General features: G+C 36.5%; 1 protein-coding gene across 10 annotated transcripts in view; it reads right to left on the minus strand.

The window, feature by feature from the left end:
• Window positions 1-22498, minus strand: part of LINGO2 (leucine rich repeat and Ig domain containing 2) — a 1134307-nt gene that overhangs the window by 905841 nt on the left and 205968 nt on the right. For 7 of the 10 annotated variants that reach the window (XM_035697330.2, XM_025431889.3, XM_049116209.1 and 4 more), the window contains exon 2: window positions 8058-8159. The exons of 1 other annotated variant lie outside the window; for it this stretch is intronic. The gene's annotated coding sequence lies outside the window, so the exon portion shown is untranslated. Of the gene's footprint in view, window positions 1-8057; window positions 8160-16182; window positions 16270-22498 lie in introns of all 10 variants that reach the window. 2 more of the 10 variants (XM_049116204.1, XM_049116207.1) reach the window with 1 other exon arrangement.

Consider the following 22498-nt stretch of genomic DNA (forward strand, 5'->3'; position numbering starts at 1 on the left):
AACCTGAGTAAAAGCTTGATCCACCACTTCTGAGACTGGTCCACAAAAAAAAACCCCTGTGTGTTTTCTTTATGTCTTTTCCCCTTCTACCAGCTAAATGAAACAAAATATGGTGATTTTGAAAGTCATATTTTGAAAACAGCAAGCCACAAGACAGAAGGGCCCAGATCTTTGAATATCTACTTAAATAAGAGTTGATCATGTACCAGCCACCTTATTTTTTACTTAAATGACTAAGAAATAAGATTCTATTGTGCTTAAGCTATTAAATATCTTAGGGTTTGTTTGTCATTGAAGCTAGTATTATCTTATCTAACAGTTGTTTTATTTTGGTTATATGCCATGACATTTAACAAGATTGCAGTGGCTAATGAAATCATAAAACAGGCCCTAAAACTTTGTATGTGTACATGTGCAAGAAATAGGAATAAGGAAGGCGGTTTGTAAAACTCTGGCCAGTGACTGCTATAACTATGAAGGATTGCTGACAGACCCTCCATTACTGCAGATTGCCTCTATTTAACAGGCAGTTCTCAATGCAGCCTGTGCTCCTGCTGTTTGCAAAACTTACTTTGAATATACAATGCCAATTATAGGGACTGCACATGTCAAAATTTTGACAGGTGTCTAGAGAGTTATGCAATTAATTTTATTTATGCACTTCCTGCTTTAAATGTCCCTGAAAAGAAGAAAATTGACTAATGCATCCTAAAAGGAACACTCCTATCTACATCTTCACCCCAAATTACCACCACTCTTCCTCTCCACATATAAGAGAAAGAGGGAGAGGGTGGGAGGAGAAAAGAAAGTGAAAAAAAAAATACAGCTGAAGGGAAATAAGCTGATTCAGTAGTGGAGTTTAATATGGGATATAAAGTGGCAAAATTCTCTTGAAAATTTTCAGGCTAGTCATTAGCTGCAAAAGCTATTAAAAAAAAAAAAAAAAAAAAAGATTGTGACCAATGCCAGAGAGGGCTGAGAGGCCTGACACTTCTTTTGAATTCTAAGACAGCAGGGAATTTATTAGCATCTAGATATACAGATTTAATTATGCTGCAATCACAATTTTACTGTCATTCTTCAAAATTGAGAAGTAACAGGCTCTCCTCGTATTCCTTTCTCAATGATTGTGTGATATAGCTCCGAGCAATATATAATGACAATACAACAGGTACCTCCTTGGCATTTACATGATAATGATACTATGCAGTTAAATTATCTAATACTGTGTGATAAGCCCAGTCAAGTTAAAGTTCACTAAATCAGAAAGTAAATCTTCAAAATTAGACAAATACTTATACATATGATAGTATAATTGCTCTCATGTTCTCAAGAAAAATCTAAACCTCTTATATTGCTTTTTTACAGTAGGATAAACTCATTTATTTCACTTATTTATTCACTCACCTGATACATAGGTCCTGAAACCTCTTATATGCATCACATTTTTAAACTCAGATAAATTAGTGACCTATGTAATACCTATTAATTTCTTCAATGAAAAAAAAATGAAGGTAAATCAACAGAATAATAGCATTGTAAAACACTTGGGTGATATTTATCTTCTAAGAGTTGATATTAATGTTTGAATTATCCAAAAGGCAAATATCCTAGAATATCAAGAAAAAGCCTGAAAATGCTTAGAGGTAGAGAGTGATGAAGACTTGGGGATATGTCTCCTCCTACCCTCCCTCAGCAGCTGCCACGAAAAGCAACTATACTTAGGAGGAGGTCTTCAAATGTATTTTCTTTGAAATAATTTTGAAAACACACACACACACACACACATAAACACACATTTGTAAAGTTGACATCAAACACAACTTTAGCATATGTTTGTATAGTTCTAGAGCATGTAATTTTTGGGCTATTATATAGTTGATATATGCTATGAATATATATTCCTTAAAACCCTAAAACTTTGGGTTTATAACTATTTGAAACTTCCATCTTCAAGAGGGAGTCTGAAAGAAGGTAAGGTAGATCAAGAAGGCTGACCAAGAAGGCTGATCAAGTGGCAGACAACAGGTAGGTTAAGACAGTAACATTGACAAAGTTTTGCCACCTGAAAGAAATCAGGTGTTCCTCCTTTATTTGTTCCCTTTACTACTTACTTTTGCTTTCCTGGAACTGTCCCTCTGGAGGCTACAGTCTATTCTTGGATCTTCCCTTGGCTGATTATCATTGAGGTGTTTATTCCCAGGAGGGTATAGCCTGGGAGGTAATGCCAAGAGTGAGAAGCTTGCCTTTGTTTTGCAAAGTGAAAGAGGAGCATTTGTGAAGGGGTGGTGGAAAGCAGAACTGGCAGACCAGAAGTGGAATCTCATTTGGACCACTTTTAGGAAAGAGTCCATATGGAAGCTCAAGATTTGGAAGTTGTTTCCTTGAAAAACATCTGAATTTGTATATCATCTCTGCCACATAAGTTATAGTATAACTATAACTGAGAAGCAAGTGCTGAGAAGCAAAGGGAATAGTGATGGGGGATGGGGGTGGGGTACCAACTTGTGGATAGCATTCAATTACAAAAATAGCCAAAATTCAAAGAACTCTGCAGCAAGAATGCTGATCCTATGGGCTAGCACTTCAGAATACCTGAGTATGGATCCTTGCCCTTCTTCTGCCATTAACTAGCTGTGCCATCCTGGAATACATCATTTAATCTGAGACTGTTGCCTCATACTTCTACATCCAAATGAAGTAGAATTTCCATGAAACATTTTTTTTTTACGTTCACCCCTTCTTCCTCCTCCAGTAATACTGAGCAATTTTCTGCCCTGCTCTCTACCCCTAAGACTTAAATCTTATACTACTACACTTACAAAGTATTTTGGTTTTTGTTTGTTTGTTTGTTTTTGTGGGGGCTTTTTTTTTTTTTTTTTTACTAATTTTATTGATCTTTCCTCTTAGAGAGTGAGCAACTGACTTCTCCTTCACTTGGCCTGAAACATAATGCATGAAAGAAGAGCTAAGTAAATGTTTGCCAAGTGAATAACTAAAGTACAGTCATTCTACCAATACCTCAGTGGTTTAAGGGAATTAAATGAGATACTGTATGTAGAACATGGAGTTGAAAGTACCAGCAAGTATGATCAAAAATAGAAGAAGCATCAAGGGAGTGATACAGAATAATAATATACCACCATAGTAGTAGTACACAACCAACCATGAGATATTTTAAGTATGAGGCACATATTAAGCATGCACTCTGCTAGTAAGAAGGCACACAAACTACAGTATTCAGGGGCAAGATAAAGAGCCAAGGGATCTCAGGCAGGGTTCTTGACTGTCGATACAACCAGTGGTTGTAGGGAGCACGTAGGGAGCATTCTCTGTAGCAGAAATGTAACTAAAGAATAACTCAAGACTACATTATGGAGCTGAGAGAACACTGCATCCATAGGACACTAACGCTACTATGGAAATACTATAAATTTAAAATGTTCTCTAAAATAAAGGAGACAAATGTGAAGAAATAAAATTTAGTTTTGTCCTCTATGCAAATGAGGATAAACCAGATGAGGGGTTGAATAAAGGCAAAGGACAATGAAGAAAATCTTACAGTTGTGTGGATTTGAACACTATTATCTAGTTATAGGAAATCAAAAAGTCTACTTCATGGCGTCTGTATTTGGGTAGCCTGATATATTTTTTTAAAAGTTTACTTTGAATGTTTCTAAGCAGGGCCAGGACCTGAAGCTCTACTCAAGATTCATTATTATGGTCTCATATTTGCCTTCTTGACACTGGATGCATGAAAGATAGATGCCATAGCAAGGAGAGTTCAAAAAGTAACAATTATGTATTGTCCTGGAAGAAGTTCAACGGATAGAAAAACAAGGCTGGAGAAAGGTGGTCAGGAGAACAGTGTAAGGAATAAAATGGGCAAGGTGAGATGGTTTAAAGTCTAGATATACAATATCTGGGTAACCACTAGAGTGTTCTTTATTAAATATAGGGCCCTGTGCTTCTTTTAAGGCTATGATTGACTTCTCAAAGGAATCACAGTGTGTCAAGCATTCAATGGGTAACACATTTACAAAAAAGAATACATCAATTCATTAGGATATATATACCACCATGTATAATGGCTCAATGGCAATGGCTAAACAAGTGAAGCTTATTTATCTTCCACACAACATTCAGCACAGAAGCAATTCTAGACTGTTCTACTCTATAAATTAAGCCAGGAAACCTTCAAATAGTTGTCCTGGTCTGCATGATACAAGATATTCAGCAGACCATCCAATTATGCATTCATTTTCCAAGTTATTAGAGGAAGAAAGAGGAGAAGATACATATCCACCTCGTAAGGACATGACCAGGAAGTGGCACAAATTATTGTACTTCCTATTATATTGGCTAGAACTTTGACACACAGACAAACCTGGATACAAAGGAGACTAGAAACTTCATTCATATGAACACCATATGCCCAGCTATTGAACTTGGAAAAAAAAATCTCTCATAGTCATTTTAACTGAGAAAGGATATTCAAACACTCAGCAGAATTGATGAAAATCAGGAAGCACATTGGTGAAAAACAACAAGAATTTACAGAAGATATGTGAGACTTTTTTTTCAGAAAATTTCTGAGTAATTTACAGAGCAGATGAAATAAGTCTACTCTACTGATGCCTTTCAAAGTCTAACTCAGCAGGTGAGGGTGAATTAAGTGTTCATAAGCTTAAACAAACAAATACAGGCTGATTATTCCCATACGTGCTTATGCTGTTGGCTGCCATAAAACAAAACCTTTCATGACTGAAAAATTGAATTATCTTAGGATTAATAAAGCAGGTGTATGGGATGCATACCTATATGGTGCCAAAAATGAGTCCTGGCCCTATCATTTCCTAACTTCATAAACTGATGAGACAGTAACTTCTATACATCTATTTTTATTAATCTGTAGAATGGTATTATTAAATACTGAGAAGTACTAGAATTAAGATTTGATAAACTAATGCATATGAAAACTACTGGTTATTAGAAGGTTTCCAATAAGCAGTAGCCAAATCAGAACCCCAGTTATTATTAACTAAGACACTATTTTGTTTATTTAACCCTTATTTGTTCTATCAACTTCTTATATGTCCATGGAATCAGAATCTTTACGAAGTCACCTATTGGCAAATAAGTGCAGAGAATTATTATGGAAGCTCAACTCTTTCTTAGTATTGTCTTAACTGTTACTTAGTGAAGTTGTTCATTTTGACCTACAACAATAATACTTCAGAATTAAGATTATGTAAAACTTAAAGTTTCAAGAAAGAAAAATAATAAGTCTTAGTTAATGGTATATGTCAGGATTGTTCTTGGCCTAAATAATAATGTATAAAATATGAGTTCTTCGGACCCAACCCAGACTGTTCCATGGAAATAAGATCCTGACAACAGGGCAGCCCTGGTGGTGCAGTGGTGTAGCGCCGCCTGCAGCCCAGGGAGTGATCCTGGAGACCCTGGATTGAGTCCCACGTGGGGCTCTCTGCATGGAGCCTGCTTCTCCTTCTGCCTGTGTCTCTGCCTCTCATTCTCTCTCTGTGTCTCTATAAATTAATAAATAAAATCTTTAAAAATATATATATCTTATATATTTAATTAGCTCTCCAGTTATTGTGAACACTTAAAAGCTTGAGAACTATTGGCCTAGAAATGCAAGTATGAAAAATGGTATGATAAAGGCACACAACCAAACAGGTGATACGAACAAACCTTAAGATAAAAGTCTGTTTTCCTTGGCCTCAAAATTAGCAAATAAAATGCTTAGTGTCTAGGCACTTTAAGTTCAGAGTGAGGCTTCCTCCTGAGTCACTTCAATCCTTTGAATCAATTCTGTCCTTATTCTGGAAGATCCTAAAAAGTTGTTGATGAATGTTAGGGTGTTCACATGTTAATCAAACCTCTTAGCAGATCTACATATATAGCTACCTTGTAAGTTCATAAGCAATGTTCCAAGTAGTAGTTAATGTACACATATTCTTTGTAATCCTTAAATGTCTGCAATGTAACTGTTATGATTCTCTCATTATGAGGAGAATACTGAGATTAAAAGAGGATAACTCACTATCGTACAGTTAGAAAGCAGGAAGCCAATATAGGGTTATTTCAGAGAAAAAAAGCAAAGAGAAACAGGCCATAAGCAACAAAAATACTATCCACAAGAACAACAAAAACTTTTTAACCCAGTCCAAAGCTGGATGTAAAGTAGAAAGTTGAGATTGTTTGCTTAGGAGTTTCCGTCTAAATGCAAAACTCCTGAATGGAGAAGTAATGCAGTATAGGAAGGACATGGACAATTTTGCAGGTGTTTTCAGAAAGCAAACTAACCAAGAATAGTTTAAGACTGGCTTAGAATACCTTCCCATGGTGCTCTGGGGGGAGGCTTGGTCTATTTATGCTGGAGATTCTAGCCTCATATCTTCATTGCATTCTTTAATTTTATAGGCTTTTACTGCACCATCAAAAAGTGAAAACACATTGGGACTTGAGGATGGTTGAAGGGTACTTCTCAGAATATCACATTGAAAATTGGCTTTTTTTTTTTTCCCATTTCACAACACAGAGTTAAAATGTAATCTTCAAATGCAGGCATGGTACCTGCTCCCACAGAAATGCTACTGATCATTACCAATAGAGAAGCAAGACTCAGTAAGCAGGAAGGCCACCTAGAGAATGCTTTACAGCCTCCCAAGGTGTCAGTCACTGTTGAATAACCCAAGCAAATCAGACTTACAGGGACACAGTGGTTATCTGGTTTGCAATCACTAGAGGAAATTCGTTTGAAAACGTTCAGGTAGGATTGTTAGATCAACTAATCTAATGACTCTTTTGAGTCACTAGAACAAAATAGCTTGTGTTCTGCCATTTATAAATGAATGCACCTAAATTATACTGGAATTTTGAAGTTTTCAATCAGCAATCTGAAACTGCCCCAAATAAATGTCTTCTACAAGAATAAAATACACTTGAGCCTAAATTTATGTAATGTGGAATGGAGAGAACCTTTCACATAAACATTTATTTAATTACAAATCGTCATGGATAGATAATAACAAAATAATGGCTTATATTTTAATAGCTGTTACATCATTAGGTCTTTGATAAGGCTTATGTTATTGAATATATATTTTTGTGCCAGACAGAATTGTAGATGCTTTCCATATATTATGTCTTATTTCAGTGGAATCGCATAACAACCTCATGATATAAGTAAAAAAAGGAAATGAAACTCAAGTTATTTGAGTTATATGCCAGTTAGCTATAAAGAAAGAATTAGTACTAGTTCCGTTAAACTATGTAATCAGCCATGACAGGGTATTTGTAGAGGGGAAGCTTACCAAGATTTTCATTTTATAGGAAAGGTAAATGGGAAAATTATAGAACATATTTTCCTATGTCAGGTTTTCTATAACTTGCGATTTCTTTGAAACACCATCATCTATGTAATTACTCAACAACTTACAAAAATCTTTCTATTTTCAAGAGTAACAAAACTATAAAGGAAATTCCTTCACACTGGCTTCCTATTTGAGAGAAGGCAATTACAACTCTTTTTTAAATTACATTTTAAAACTTTAGGGTATTTTCCTAAACCTATATTAATTCTTTGGCTCCTCACCTGACAAAATGCTAGGGGCAGCATGGCAGGAGAAAGAGTAGAGCATGCAGTAAAGTCACTCTTGTTCCATTTACTAGTGACATGATCTTGGACAAAGTTTTACTTTCTCTGTACTTCCATTTTCCACATCTGTACTGTGAGGGTAATAATATCTATTCTTGGAGCTGTTGTGTTGACATACTAACATAAATAATGTGCATATACATAATGAGAAATTAATAATAATAAATTTGAGTTCCTTATCGTATCCCACTTCTCTTAAGAATGATTATTGCATGCAAAATAATACAAAAAAAGAGATATTTTTGAATCTCAAACTTGTGCATTGAGTTATAAAACTTTTTAATATTTTATTTACACATCATACATACATACACAAGCACACTTCTCATCACATTCTCCAAAGGCCAACATATTAAGAATCATTTCATCTTACCAAAACATGAAGCAATTTCAACGTGGATGTTCCAACTTCATTAGGGATACTTCACATATAAGAGTTCTACATCTTGAAACCATCTCCAACAGATTAGATTCCCTATGTGAAATGAAACAAAAACTCTTGGGAACATAGAAGAAAATTTAACTCTTTCCAAAAGTACTCATTTCAAATTCCTTGTGTTATTTTCCATCTGACTGCTTTTGCTCTAATTCTGAAAAAAAAAAAAATCACGTATGTATTTCCAAGCTGTATATCTACAATTCCATCTGATGTACCCGTCTCTGATGACACTATTCCTTGTATTTTCAGATAATGAATTTCATCACATTTGTTTTTGTGAGTGAGTATTTTTAAATAGACATTAGAAAATAATAATTAGGGTGTAAAGACAATTTCCACATCAAAATGAGTATTTTCAGTCATCTGTTTCAAAATCAATGATCTAACTATCAGTATAAAGCATGTAGATGAAAGAAAGTCTGAGACCCAACAAGTTGTAGCAAGCATTTCAGAGAAAGAAAAATAAATTGAATATCAGGACTTTTTTCTTCTTAGGATGCTTGTAGAGGTCCTTTTAAAAAATGAATGCAAAAAATAAAATCATCATATGATTTTGAAACATATTTATTCACTACCTTTAATCACTTTAATTATTATGAAAAACATAGTTTCATATATATGTTCACTATATATATTCATATTCTAGCCTTGACAATTTTGCAAACTGAGACCTCATTCATAAATTTCCCAGGTATGCTCTCTTGCAAAGATTTAGTAATTTTAATGATTGTTATTCTTATTTTTTTTTTTTTAATTTTTTATTTATTTATGATAGTCACGGAGAGAGAGAGAGAGGCAGAGACACTGGCAGAGGGAGAAGCAGGCTCCATGCACCGGGAGCCCGATGTGGGATTCGATCCCGGGTCTCCAGGATCCCGCCCTGGGCCAAAGGCAGGCGCCAAACTGCTGCGCCACCCAGGGATCCCCTGATTGTTATTCTTAGCTCTCTCTCTCTGTCTTTCTCTTTCCCTCTCTCTTACACACACACACAAACCTTAGAAGTCAAATTTATTGCAAAAAATTATACTGCAATCACACAGAATACAATGAAATCACATTTATTCATCAGCCCAAGTCTATTCCTTTAATAGCTATGTTGGTTTCATTACAATAGAATCCTCTACAAAAAAGTTAAATAAAATCTTGGTTATGCAAATCACACTAACGAAAACACTGAAAACCTGATTGTGTGAAACGTCTTAAGCTTAAGGAGGCATGTCAGAGTGATCAATTTTAAATTAGTCACTTTAAAACACATTCTGTTGCTTCACTCTCCTGGCGGCTTCCCGGATTTCTATTTCTGCAAAAACAGTAATTACAATTGTACTGGATGGCACAAATGAGTCTCTCTTCCCGAAAACTAGATATGAAAATGAGTCCACTGGGTTCACCAAAGTCCTCACAAGAGGACTTGAGATGTCACTCTTAATAGGTTCACTTCAGGTACAGACTTTAAACAAAGAGGGCTGCTCTAATTTCCCTCACAAAAGAGTCTAGGTAGGCATTCTGTCCATTTTTAAGCTACTATCTTCTAGCCCCCAAACCAGCTTCTATATTCTGCATTGAGATTTTGGGGCTCGGTCTCTGCACACCACATTTCTCTGTTGCTAGCTGGCTTCCTGTTAGGTTCTGCAATAGAGGGCACTGGAGAGAGATTAACGGGCAGGAAGGAGAAAGGGGAAAAAAGACTTATTCCTTCATGTTCATGGCTGTCAAGTACTGTCTTAGGAATCATCTTTATACTGTGTTAGCAGAAATCAGTTTCTGTCTACAGACTTTTGAGCTCTTGCAGAACCAGTTCATTCTGCATCTCAGAGGTGCCAGCACTGGGCTGCTGGCATCCTCTCCTGAGTTCTTGAGTTTGACTGCCTATAGTTCTCCACTGGAGCTCCCCAAAATCCAATACTGGCTGCAGAGCACCACCTCCAAGGGTGGCCCTCAGAATTGCAGGGTCCCTCTCCTAGGCTTCTCATATCCTGATTTTTTCCTTTGATTTCCCAAACCCTAGGGGTGGAGCTGCTTCCTATAGCCACATTCCCGTATAACCACAGGGCCTCCTTTTGCCTCTTCATATTCTCCAACAGCTATCCAAACTATTTTTATATTACATTTTTCTTTATTAAAAAACAGCAGGTATTGGGGTGCCTGGGTGGCTCAGTCAGTTACGTGTCTGCCTTTGGCTCAGATCATGATCCCAGAATCCTGGGATCGTGCCCCACATCTGGCTCCCTGCTCAATGGGGAATTTGCTTCTCCCTCTCTCTCTCTCTTTCTGCCCTTCCCCTGGCTCTCTCTCTCTCTCTCTCTCTCTCCCTCTCTCAAATAAATAGAATCTTTTAAAAAAAAAACAAGTGTTGGGGTACCTGGGTGCCTCAGTCCCTTAAGCATCAGACTCTTGGTTTTGGCTGAGGTAATGATCTTGTGGGTCTTGGCATCGAGTGTCACTACAGGCTCTGTGCTCAGTAAGGAGTCTGCTTGAAGATTGTCTCCCTCTGCCCTGCCCTACTTGTGTGTGTGCATTCTCTCTCTCTCTAAAACAAATACATAAATCTTTAAAAAAAAAAAAAAAAAAAAAACAGGTGTAGTTTGTTTTCCTGACTGTTGAAAGTATGTTTTATTTTTAGTTTGTAAGGGGGGTGGAGAAAGGGAAAAGAGAAAGAATGAAGAACCTAACATCCTTTGAGATACTTTCCATTTATAGTATTATTTAATATCCAAAAAGGCCCATAAAACAGGTATCACTATTTACATTAATAAAAAGAGTGATAATATTTATTGAGTTGCTACAATGTGTTGTATCTTAACATATATATTCATTCATTTAATAACCAAACTTTTTGAAAAGAGGGTACATAGGATCTATTTTATGAATGGAGAATTGAAGCTGAAAACAAATTCTAAGTCACATTTTAGATATCTAATGAGCCCTAGAACTATAATGTGAACAGTGTGCCTGAACCCCAAGCCAATGGCACAGTTAAGCACATCTTCAAATTACTGATAGTTTAATTACATAGTACAAAAATATACATTTGTTAATATTACTACCAATCTCATCAGAAAATTCCTTAAGTATTGAGAAGTTGTCAAGTGTGGCATGGCATAGGAAAAATTTTCAAAAATTTTAATTTTCAATTGAAAGTTCTAATTTGTTAATTAGCAACAAATAGAAATACAAAATGATTGCTTTCCTTGAAGTGACAAGGACACTTTATTTTTGAGAAATATATACCAAATACCCAAGTCTCAATAACTCTAGTTTTACTATAAGTCAAATTCTCATGTTAAAATGATGTTAAGTGAAAAACTGGTTAGTTCAGCTTGCAATTCAACCCATCACACAAGTCCTTTTGCTTGAGACAACACATACTTCAGTTTGCAGCAAAAGTGACTTATGCATACTTCACATGCGAACACACAGAATATTAAAAATATATTTTATTCAGAGGGTGTTATGAAAATAATAACCTATACTACTTCATCAAGTATACCATTAGGGGAACTGGCTCCCCCGCTGCCCTCCCCCTTTTTTAAAAGATTTTTATTTATTTGAAAGAGGGAAGGAGAGAGAAAAAGCAAGAGAGCACAAGCAGGGGAAGTGGAAAAGGCAGAGGGAGAACCAGACTCCCCACTGAGCAGGGCCACTCTCCCTTTTTAAAGGATTTATTTATTTATTTGAAAGAGGGAGAGAAAGAGAAAGCAGTGGGTGGGGCAGAAGGAGAATGAGAGAGAGACTCTCCCTCCAGCAGATTCCCCACTGAGCAGGGACCCTGCCATGGGGCTCCATCCCATGACCCTAAGATCATGACATGAGCCAAAAATCAAGAGTCAGACATTTAACTCACTCAGGGGCCTCCCCCCCCACACCTTTTTTTCCTATAAATACATGACAGTAAAAAAAAAAAAAAAAGACTACTCTAAAGTTTGATGTTACCACCTAGAATTGTGTTCAGATTCCACCAACTTTACCTACCACTGCCTTTGTACCAACAGTGCAATTGTCAGTACACTGAAAAAATAAACAATATCTTTGTTTTCTTTTTTAAACAGTTTTCTCTAAGCAGACCATCTAAAAATTATCTTGGGAAGTTCAGAGTCCAAAGTTTTGAGAACCACTTACCAAACAGTGAGGTAGAAACAATAACTGAAGTGTTAGACTACTTCTAAGAATTCAAGTATAGAATCCGTCTTTTAGCCTAGTGTGGACATACCCCTCCCTCTTCATTCTGTGACATCACTATAGTGAGTTATAATGTGTTTAACCTAAAACAACTGGATTAAAATAACTGATCTGGGACAAAGGATATGGTCTTGCCCCAGTATGGAATCCTGATGATGACTGCCTATTAGCACAATTTTTTACCCAAAGCTGGGACTCTGATGACTCCTGCCTAACCAATGTCAGGAATTTTAGGTTAGCTAAGAGAAGAAGAAAACAAGGGAAATTGAAAAAGATAGAGACTGAGAAAAAGAAAACAGAGAGACTGACAGAGGACAGGAAATAGAGACAGAGATAGACAAATATACTGAAAGAAGGAGGGAGGTAGGGAAACAGTCGAGAGGTATAATGACAGACAAAAGGAAGGAAGGAGTGGCAAAGAGAAAGAGAGAGTCAAGAACAAGAGAAGGAGAGTAGAATATTGTATTCGTGTGCCAAAAAGGAAAGAGAATAATCTTTGCTTTGACATAGTTTCCAAACAGTCCCAGTTACCAAGATTTTATTTTCCTCTCATGAGAGGTTGATTAATGTGGAGGTACGTAGATGTGTGCTTGTGTGTGTACAATGAAGGATTTTGCCCTTCCCTTCTGCCATGATCTGCCATGACTGACTCTTACTGGAGGTAGTGAGGGGTGCCTTGCACTGAGAGAAGACTGATCCTTGCATCTGCAGTATATGGAGGAGGGGTCCTGGTGCCTGAGATGTATTGTTGATGCTTTAACTTTGTCGTTTGTACTCTCAAGTTGAAAGGCCTAGAGGAACTCAGCTTATATAAACAGAAAGAGACTTTAATATATACTTTTCCCTCTAACCATAATAGTGTGTCACTTCTTGTGTTTGAGATAAAGAAAGCATTAATTCTTCTTAATCTGAACTGTCATTGGTCCTCAACCACACAGTATTCATATCCAGATTCCTAAACACACAGTAAAGATCCACTTGGCATTTAAATACAAAATTAAAAACCAGCTAATTTCTAAAAATACCACTGTTGCAAAATACAAGGAGAGACACAATTATATTCATTGCAAGTGAAAATTAAAGCAATAAATCTAAAAAATGAAATGACCCTCTGAACACTATCAGTGTTCACACTGAATAAGATTTCATTCACACACATGAATATGATCAGGTCTCTGATCAGTCAATGGCAAAACAATGGGAGTTCTGGGCTGCTCTTCTCCACCATGGAAACAAAAGGGGTTTTGGCGTCAGGTACCAGCGGAGGCAGCACAAGCTGTATGGGGCTCTATGTAACATAGGGTGGAGGGGGAGAAAAATGCGCTGGGAGCCAGAAAGGGCTGCCAGTACCAGCTGTTATGATACCAAACAGGAAGACGAGCTGTCCATGCATTCCTGCCAACTCTGGTGAGTTTTTAATACTTTCAGACTGGACTCTGACTTTCATTCAAGTAAAATGATAGGCTTTTGTCTTGACAGTAGCTTTGTTTCCTTCTCTGTTAAAGTGGTATAATCACAATGGTATTTCCCAAACTATTCAGCATAAGGATTGTGCACCAGAGGATACTAAAGCAAGTCATGTAGTGAAATTTGGGAAATGCTACATATTTTGTGTTTTTTTTTTTAATTTTGTTTTTGTTTTGTTTTGTTTTGTTAAGATTCACAATCCCCTTGACAGAGCAACAGTTATGGGAATCTGACTATAATTAAAAAAAAAAAAAATTAACTAATTGTTCGACCACAGAATCCCCTCCCTTTTTTTCTAACCACATTGTTATCTCTTGGATAATAGCATTACCTTGGAACACAGTTTAAGAAATGCTGAACTTGGTGCTCTCTAAAACTCCTTATGACTCCAGGATTCTGTAATTCCAAGTAGAAGAGCTGTTTAATAAAGTAAGACCAAGTGGCAACATGGGGAATTGTCTCCTACAATAGCTCTAGCTGCCTCTGTTTCCCAGGTGTTTGGAGTAAGCATATTGAGTAGCATGATGGTTGAGAGCCATGGAGAATGGCCTGTGACTCAGATTCTGGATGTAGTCCCATTAAAATGCAGCATGTATGTGTGAAGCATTCCCTAAGAGGTACTATATACTTACCACCACTTCATTTTTAGGTCAACGAGCACAAGGAGAAATTTTCTTTTGGAAAGATTAGGAAAATAATGGAAGATCACAAGATTTAGCTATCCCCTGCCCACCCCCTTGAAATGCAATGCTAAACTGCAATATACAAACTTATGCAAGTGAAATTTGGCAGAATTAGGGAGCTTTACCTTGGAGGAGAACCAGAATGAAAATGCTGTGCCTGAAGTAAACATTAACGTTTTATTTTATGAATATGTTCCTCCTTTTAGTGCAGCATTCCCTAGATTCTCCTAAACTTTATGATTCTTGTTTGACTATCATCTGTCTTTTACAGGTGAGGCTTCACAATTCCAGGTGGTGGTAATAAAGCCCATACTTGTAGATCTCCCAATATCCCAATCTGTACAATATAAAATCTGAATTTATACAAGTACAATGGCTTCCATGTTTAGGATGTGAAACATTTCTTCATGTTTTTGGTGTTTTGATTGTTTATATGACTTTACATGGAAAAAAAAAACCACAACCATTATTATAGAGGTGGATCTGGGAAAATAAGATTTACCTAGATTTTAGCTTTTACTGGAAAATGCATTCATACATTACTTTGCCCTAGAATTTCCACTTACAGCTACAAATCCAATTTCACCAGTTTCAATAGACATAACGATGATAATGATAATTTATTAGTACTTTTTATGTTCTAGGCAATGCATTAAGTTCTGTCCTTATAGCACCTTAATGTCCATAATAAGCCGATGAGGTAGGTGCTGTTATCATGTCCATTTTATCAATGGAAAAAATAAAATTGAGAGTAATTACATAAATTTTCTCAAAGTCACACTGCTTTTCAGTGGCAGATCTTGTAATCCAATCTAGGTTTGTCTGATTCCAAAGTTTAAATTCTCAATAATGCTCCTCCATTGCTAAACTATTTTTGAGGCAATAGCACACATACAAAAATGACCATACACTAAAGCCCATGTGACTGGAACCTATATGAACTCTCAGCATTTAATTTGTGTTGGCTTCTAGGAACCATCGTTGATTATAAACATTGTCATGAGATCAACGTCAGTGCGTACAATGTAGAGCTAAGGAAAATATAAAGATACTGTTTAATGGTGACCCTACACTAAAGAACCAAGCTGTAATTAGGAACAAAAGCATCTATCCAGAAGATCCAGGCAAGAAGACAAGAAATGAGTTCAGACGATGAGAGAAAGGAGATACAGTGATAGCAAAGTAGGCTTGAAATGGCATCAGGGGTAGCCTACAAAGATCTGAGGTACCGAAGAAAGTACAGGCATTTTAGAAGCCTACAGCTTCTCCTGTGTGAGGAGAATGTTTTTAAAAATACCAGGCATTTAACAAGACACACAGCCCTCTAGGAATTGGCATCTCCCTTACTATGCAGTACAGTGAGGCCCCTTATTAAACTGCCTATGCTTTAATCCTCAGGGAGTTTGAACTGCTAGGAGATGTACTGCAAAAGATGAGAGAGCATGAGTGAAGAGGGAAAAGTGAAGTGAAGGGGAAGAGAAAGGAGAGAAGGAAAAATAAGAGGGAGGCTGGCTATAGCAACTAAATCCAAGTGAAGGAAAACTCAACCAATGAAGATGTCAAGATCCAGAGATCATGGGAGGATGAGATCAGAACTACCAACAAAGGGAAAGAGTAGGGACTGGTACATGGAAGAAAGTTCAGTGGAATCATTTGGAGAATCTTGTGGTAGAGCCTGATGGTTTTTACCACCTAAACCCCATTACTTTTATAATTGCCCATTGCCCTACTTGCATGCTCTTGTTCATCAGCCCTTTGTGGAGTCTCAAGTCATCAGGGTTTGCTGAGTTGGTTTCTTGCACAGGTTTGAGGAATCACTGGAAGAAATGAGAAATAAACCTATGAGACTGGGGATTAGAGAAGGTACTGAAAGAGAAAAACAGAGAAGCAGTCCCAGTATTAGAGGACAGGAAGAAGAAAAGAAGAAAAGCTCCTGCTGGCAAACTATCATATTTACTGTCACTTGATGTCAGTAAGGTGGATGAAAGAACTGGGAAAGACAGAGATCAGAGGTCAGGTTGGATACCATTAAATAACTCAAGTACTGTGGGTAGATGGGAAGAGAGGTATAGGTAAATTTAAGAGAGGAAATGAGGACAAAATAAAAAGGAAAAACAGATATATGGGTAATAGAACCAAGGGGGCAAGAATGCTTCAAAAGACAAGGAATTAAATCTCTCATCATCCATATTCTCTCATTTCTCCATCTTTCCCCCTCCTTTTCTCTCTGTTTCATACACCATACACACACACACACAAAACAATGAATCCGAAGATTTACCTCTATCATATTTATCTCACCATTTTCTATGCATATATATACATACTATATGTACATATACCCACATATATATGGACAAGTAGTTTACCAGTCTACTTCTGTAAAATTTTGAATAGCAACAAAGGTCCCTATTTACAAATGGTTACTGGATTATGGCAATTTTCAAAGCCTGGAAGACAGTATAAATGTCATCTAGATGTAGTGAAGCATAAAAGACATTTTGGATGTTAGAGCTCAGTCTTTTAATATGCACCAAACCCTAAAATCTGCAATTATGTGGCGGTAATAACCATGTGAGTAAATATGGTGTACATCTCAAAGATAATAAAAGAAATGTTCCTCCTAGGATGCTTTCAATGCTAAATTTTGAGTTTGCGACCCCTGAATGTTATAACTTTAATGTTGATATTAAGATATTCAGCATAAGTGAATTTGATTTGTCAAAATACTCAAAAGTAACAGAAATATTCTTTTCAGAGCCAAAAAGTACACAGAAATTCTGTTAGTGAATCTATCCTTGATATGTGCAGAGATCTGACTAAAGTCATATTTATACTTTCAGTTACAAAATTAGAAACAACCTAAATATTCATCAATAAAAGGACTGGTTAAAATGAATCTTGGTATACTGATCCCTTAGAAAATTATATTATTTAGGGGCACCTGCGTGGCTCAGTGGTTGAGCATCTGCCTTCAGCTCAGGTCGTGATCCCGGGGTCCTGGGACTGAGTCCTGCATCAGACTCCCTGCAGGCAGCCTGCTTCTCCCTCTGCCTGTGTCTCTGCCTCTCTCTGTGCCCCTCATGAATAAATAAATAAAATATTTTTAAAAAAGAAAGAAAAAGAAAATTATATTAAAGTGTGTGTGTGTGTGTGTGTGTGTGTGATGTATAGGAAAAAAGTACAGAAGTATCCCAAGTGTTAGCTGTGATTGTGAGTTTACGAAAAATACATAATTATCATTTAAGAAACATTTTTATTTTTTTCCCATGAGGGCAAATGTTAAATTTAGAACTTTTAAATAAGTTACAAGAATACAATTATCTACATTCAATATTCCAAAACATTTTTATGTAAAATAATGATGGCTGAATTATCAAAATAGCCCATTCACTCATTCACTCATTCACATAACACACTTTTATGTATATTCATTACATGTCAGTCACTCACCTCAGGTATATAGAGATGGTGGAAACAACATATTTGTCTTTAAGAAAAGCCATGTAATCAGAAAACTGGAGAAAAATCATGCTTATTTAGATCTATTGGGCTAGGAAGCATTTTGATGCTGCTAATAGTATAACCCAACTATATACTGTCAGGTTGGCATAATTGGGGTAGGTACAATTCTCTAGATGGCAATACAACCTAACAACCATACTATACCCAGCAGAAGTCCAGTCTGTGGCCAGAATGGAACTGAGCACTGCAATGCATGTAAGTTTATCTTCCCTGTTCTAATTTTCCCATCTTGGTACATAGTCCCTAGGTTTGTAGTTCCCTACAGCCAAATAAGGACTCCTGAGGCACACCCTGCATAGTCTGGTGATTTCCATATTAGGGATATATCTGGTTCAGGATTCCATAGCCAGGGAATACCCATAAAGTAATCCATCAAAGATAGCTCAGGATTGTATTCTGCATGTTTATTAAAAAGGAGTAAATGAATCAAAGGAATGCTCCATATCCTTTCCTTTGGGCTCAGGAAAGGATAGGATATGTACTTCAACCACAATTTATAATCTTAGAACCTCCTCCAACCCCAGTGGAGCTATTTATCATCTCAGTGCTAAATGTAGCCCAGAAAGAGAAAATGAGCCTTCTGTAATGAAAAGTCTGAAAGTTGGGACTATAAATAACTGCATGAAGGGCTCTATGCCCCATATATACAGACTCTAGCCATTGTTCAAGGTGAAGAAATCAGTGATGGCACAAAAATCAGCCACTGAACCTCAGGAGATGTCTTGTTCTCTGTGCTCTGTGTTTCTCTATAGTGTCTCATTCCTGATCAAGTTCTCTCCCCAGGGAGCACTAATGGGCTAATGGCCACAGAAGTCTGTTTTGTTCTCTAAATGAGCAGGATCAAAGTGTGCTTGCTCTGTGTAAAACTCAACACTACTTCTGACTTCCTCAGAGGACTGCTATCGCTCTCCTGTACCTTTGATGACGCTTCAGAGCTTCTTTTCCAACCTCTTCAAAATACTTAACAGGCTTTAAGGAAAAAATACAGTTCATTGAAGAAAACAGACATTCATCTGAATCCCAAGATTAAAGAGGGCACAACCTACTAACCAAACACAATACTAAGGGTTCTGGGAGAGCAATTTGTATAATTGTTTTGTAAAATATCAGTTTCCTAAAAATATTAGCCAATATTTATCAGGTGAGAAGCCCCTATCCTATGCATTTATCTGCATTAAAACATTGAGTCCTTATGATACATTCAGAAAGTTGGTAGCATTGTTGGTCACAGGTTCCTGAAAAGGAATTTACAACTAAATAATTTATACGAAATAATACAGGTAGCAAATGTCTAAGTCGCCACTCTCCCTTATTCTGATCAAGGATTTATTTTGTGACCAATTTTGCTAAAACCACTTTGCCTTTATTTTTTACGATGTTCTAAAATTATAAGAAGCAAGAAAAAATAACTATACCTAACTTTTTTCTTAACACAAATGCCCATTCAGGTCATTTATTTCCAGTTTTTCATTCACATATACTTTACCAGAAAATACCATGAACATGTAAATTTTCAAGTATTTTACTATGAAAACCCTTAAGCATAGAGAAAAGTTAAACTATAACTGTAAGTACCCACATATCAAAAAGTAAATTATAGTTCACTTATATCTATCAATATATTACATACAATTTTACATCCCTCTCTAATTTTTTTTGATCTTTTGGTATTTCATTATAACCATTTTTGTTGTTGTGTAACAACATTTTAAATATCTTCCAGGCCTTCTAAACATTCCATAATGTGGCCCATTCTTTTTGTCTTACTTTGTGTCTTATCTTACTTGAATCCTAAATACAACTGTTTACTTCTCTCAAAGAGATTTACCTCCCACTTGTTGCCATGCTAAGGTCTGTTCCTGGAATTTTCCTCACTTGAGATCCTAGGAGTGCTCTAGACATATAAAGATGACTCACAAATGCCTGTAGATTGATAATGACCTTGGCCTGGATGACAGGATTTTTAGCGAGACTACAATGGATTATTACTGCTATAGGATGTGTTATAATCTTTTCAATAATGAGTCAGGATTATGCTAAGCACTATCTAAGTATCAACCAATCCTATTTACTATAAATATAAAAATGCTTACTTTTATTATAAAATCCCTAAGCAATGTTTCAGGTAATTAAACCTCTTAAACCTGTAAGGGCAAAGGCCAGTATTCTCACCCCTTACCTGCTTTTACACTTCCATCCTGTATGGGGAATATCAGGGAAAGGAAAGTAACTAACCCAATGTCCTAATTCACAGAGAAATACTTTCTAGAGCATATGTATGTTACTGATGATTAAATGTGATCCAAAACACATTTGAAGGATTCCTAGGAACATTAACATTCTTATCTTCATTCAGTCAGCAAATTTATTCAGCAGTTATTCTGCACAGATACTCTGCTAGGTGCCAGAGATTCAACAATAAATAAATTCTTGGGATCCCTGGGTGGCGCAGTGGTTTGGCACCTGCCTTTGGCCTAGGGCGCGATCCTGGAGACCCGGGATCGAATCCCACATCAGGCTCCCGGTGCATGGAGCCTGCTTCTCCCTCTGCCTGTGTCTCTGCCTCTCTCTCTCTCTCTCTGTGACTATCATAAATAAATGAAAATTTAAAAAATAAAATAAAATAAAAAAATAAATAAATAAATTCTTACAAGGAGCATTCACAGTGAAGGAAAACTAGTGACACAATATTCACTTCAGAAATCATATGAAAGTGCACTGTGCCAATATTGGGGAACAGAAAGGGGCAGTGCATCTGTGAATGGTAGAGAAAATATGTCAAGGAAAGCTTCCTGCAATGTGTGAGCTCAACGTTAAAGTCTATGTAGGAGCTGATTAAGGAAAAAGGTATAGAGAGACTTTTCCAGAATGGTTTTAGCAAAAATACTGAGACAAGAAGCATGATGTACATGGAAGACTTTAAGAAGCTCTTTTTTCCTATCTAGTTTGGGATAAGAAAGATGGGAAAGATAAATAGGCAGGGCAAGATCATTTAGAACCCATGTGCACTATTTAGGAACTTGGACTTTATTCTACAGGAGTTAAGAAACCACTTAAGAGTTTTAAGCAATGAGTGACATGGGTAGATTCTCATTTTAAGTAGATCATGGTAGGGACAGGGAAACTAATTAGGATAATTTTTCAACAGACCACAAAACAGATTTTGGAGGCCTGAACCAAGATAGTATCAACAGGGATGGATATGAAGAAATGAGGTAGAGAAACAGGTGAGATTCGATTTTGGTGTGATTCTCAGGTTTAGGAGTTTAGAAAAAAAGATAAATTTAGTTTAAGGTAAACTCAGTAGAGATTCAATATACTAGAAATATGAAGTAGTCTGGGATAGGGGCAGGAAACTGGAAAGAAGAATATATTTCCAGTGCAGTTTTGGGACTTTCAATTCCTACCAACACTGGTATGTCAACCAAGCTCTCCACTTACAATCAGTGGTATGGTCTGGATATTTGTGTCCTCCAAAAAATCATATGTTGAAATTATGACCCCAAAGATGCTGACATCAGGAGGTCCTCCTTTAGGATATGATAAACTCATTAGAGAATGAATTCATGAATAGGATTAGCACCCTTTTAAAAAGACACGCAGAGTTCCCTAGTTTTGTCTGCCATGTGAGGAAGTGAGAAGATGGCTTTCAATGAGGAAGTGGGCTCCACCCAGACCCTAAATCTGCTGGTACCATGATCCGAGACTTCCTAGCCTCCAGCTATGAGAAATAAGTTTCTGCTATTTATAAGTAAGTCAGCTTGTGGCATTTTATTATAGCAGCTGGAATGGATTAAGATAATCAAGAATACAAAATTTAAAAATGGGGCGGCCCAGGTGGCTCAGTGGTTTAGCGCCACCTTCAGCCCATGCTGTGATCCAGGAGACCAGGTATCGAGTCCCACATCAGGCTCCTTGCATGGAGCCTGCTCTCCCTCTGCCTGTGTCGGTTCCTCTCTCTCTTAAAAATGAGGTGTAAGACAGCTAAATCTAATCTCTCTTTTGGAGCTAAATTGCCATTTTGTGCATCAAATATGTTACAGAGTGAAAAGGGCCTGAGTTTCAACCTAATAATAAGAAAGTAGATTTCAGATTTTATTAATTAAATCAATATTGCATATAGAAATTCAAGAGTTAACAATATTTCTTTGACTCAGTTAAGTGAAAAGTGATAATAATTTACATAAAAATATGACCTGAATATTTTTATTAAATTAAGTGTTCAAATCAGAACACTCAAATCAATTAATGAGAATAGGAATCTCTCTTGACCTTTTCCTTTTCAAGGAAACAAACTAATATCAGTATTTTATTTCAACAAAATCTCAAAAAGAAGAAGAAAATTCCAAAATAAACTCAAGCATAAGGTAACATTCATTTCAATCTCCAACATATTTAAATTACTGGACAATGAGGATTAATGTTCAAAATTATAATTCTGTGTCATTGCAAGTTTTATAATGAGATGATTTAATTATTACTACTATATTATTCTTCCAAAGGAAAGAAAATTCATAAACG

This window comes from Canis lupus, chromosome 11 (assembly GCF_003254725.2).
Source record: "Canis lupus dingo isolate Sandy chromosome 11, ASM325472v2, whole genome shotgun sequence".
NCBI classification, from domain to species: domain Eukaryota; kingdom Metazoa; phylum Chordata; class Mammalia; order Carnivora; family Canidae; genus Canis; species Canis lupus.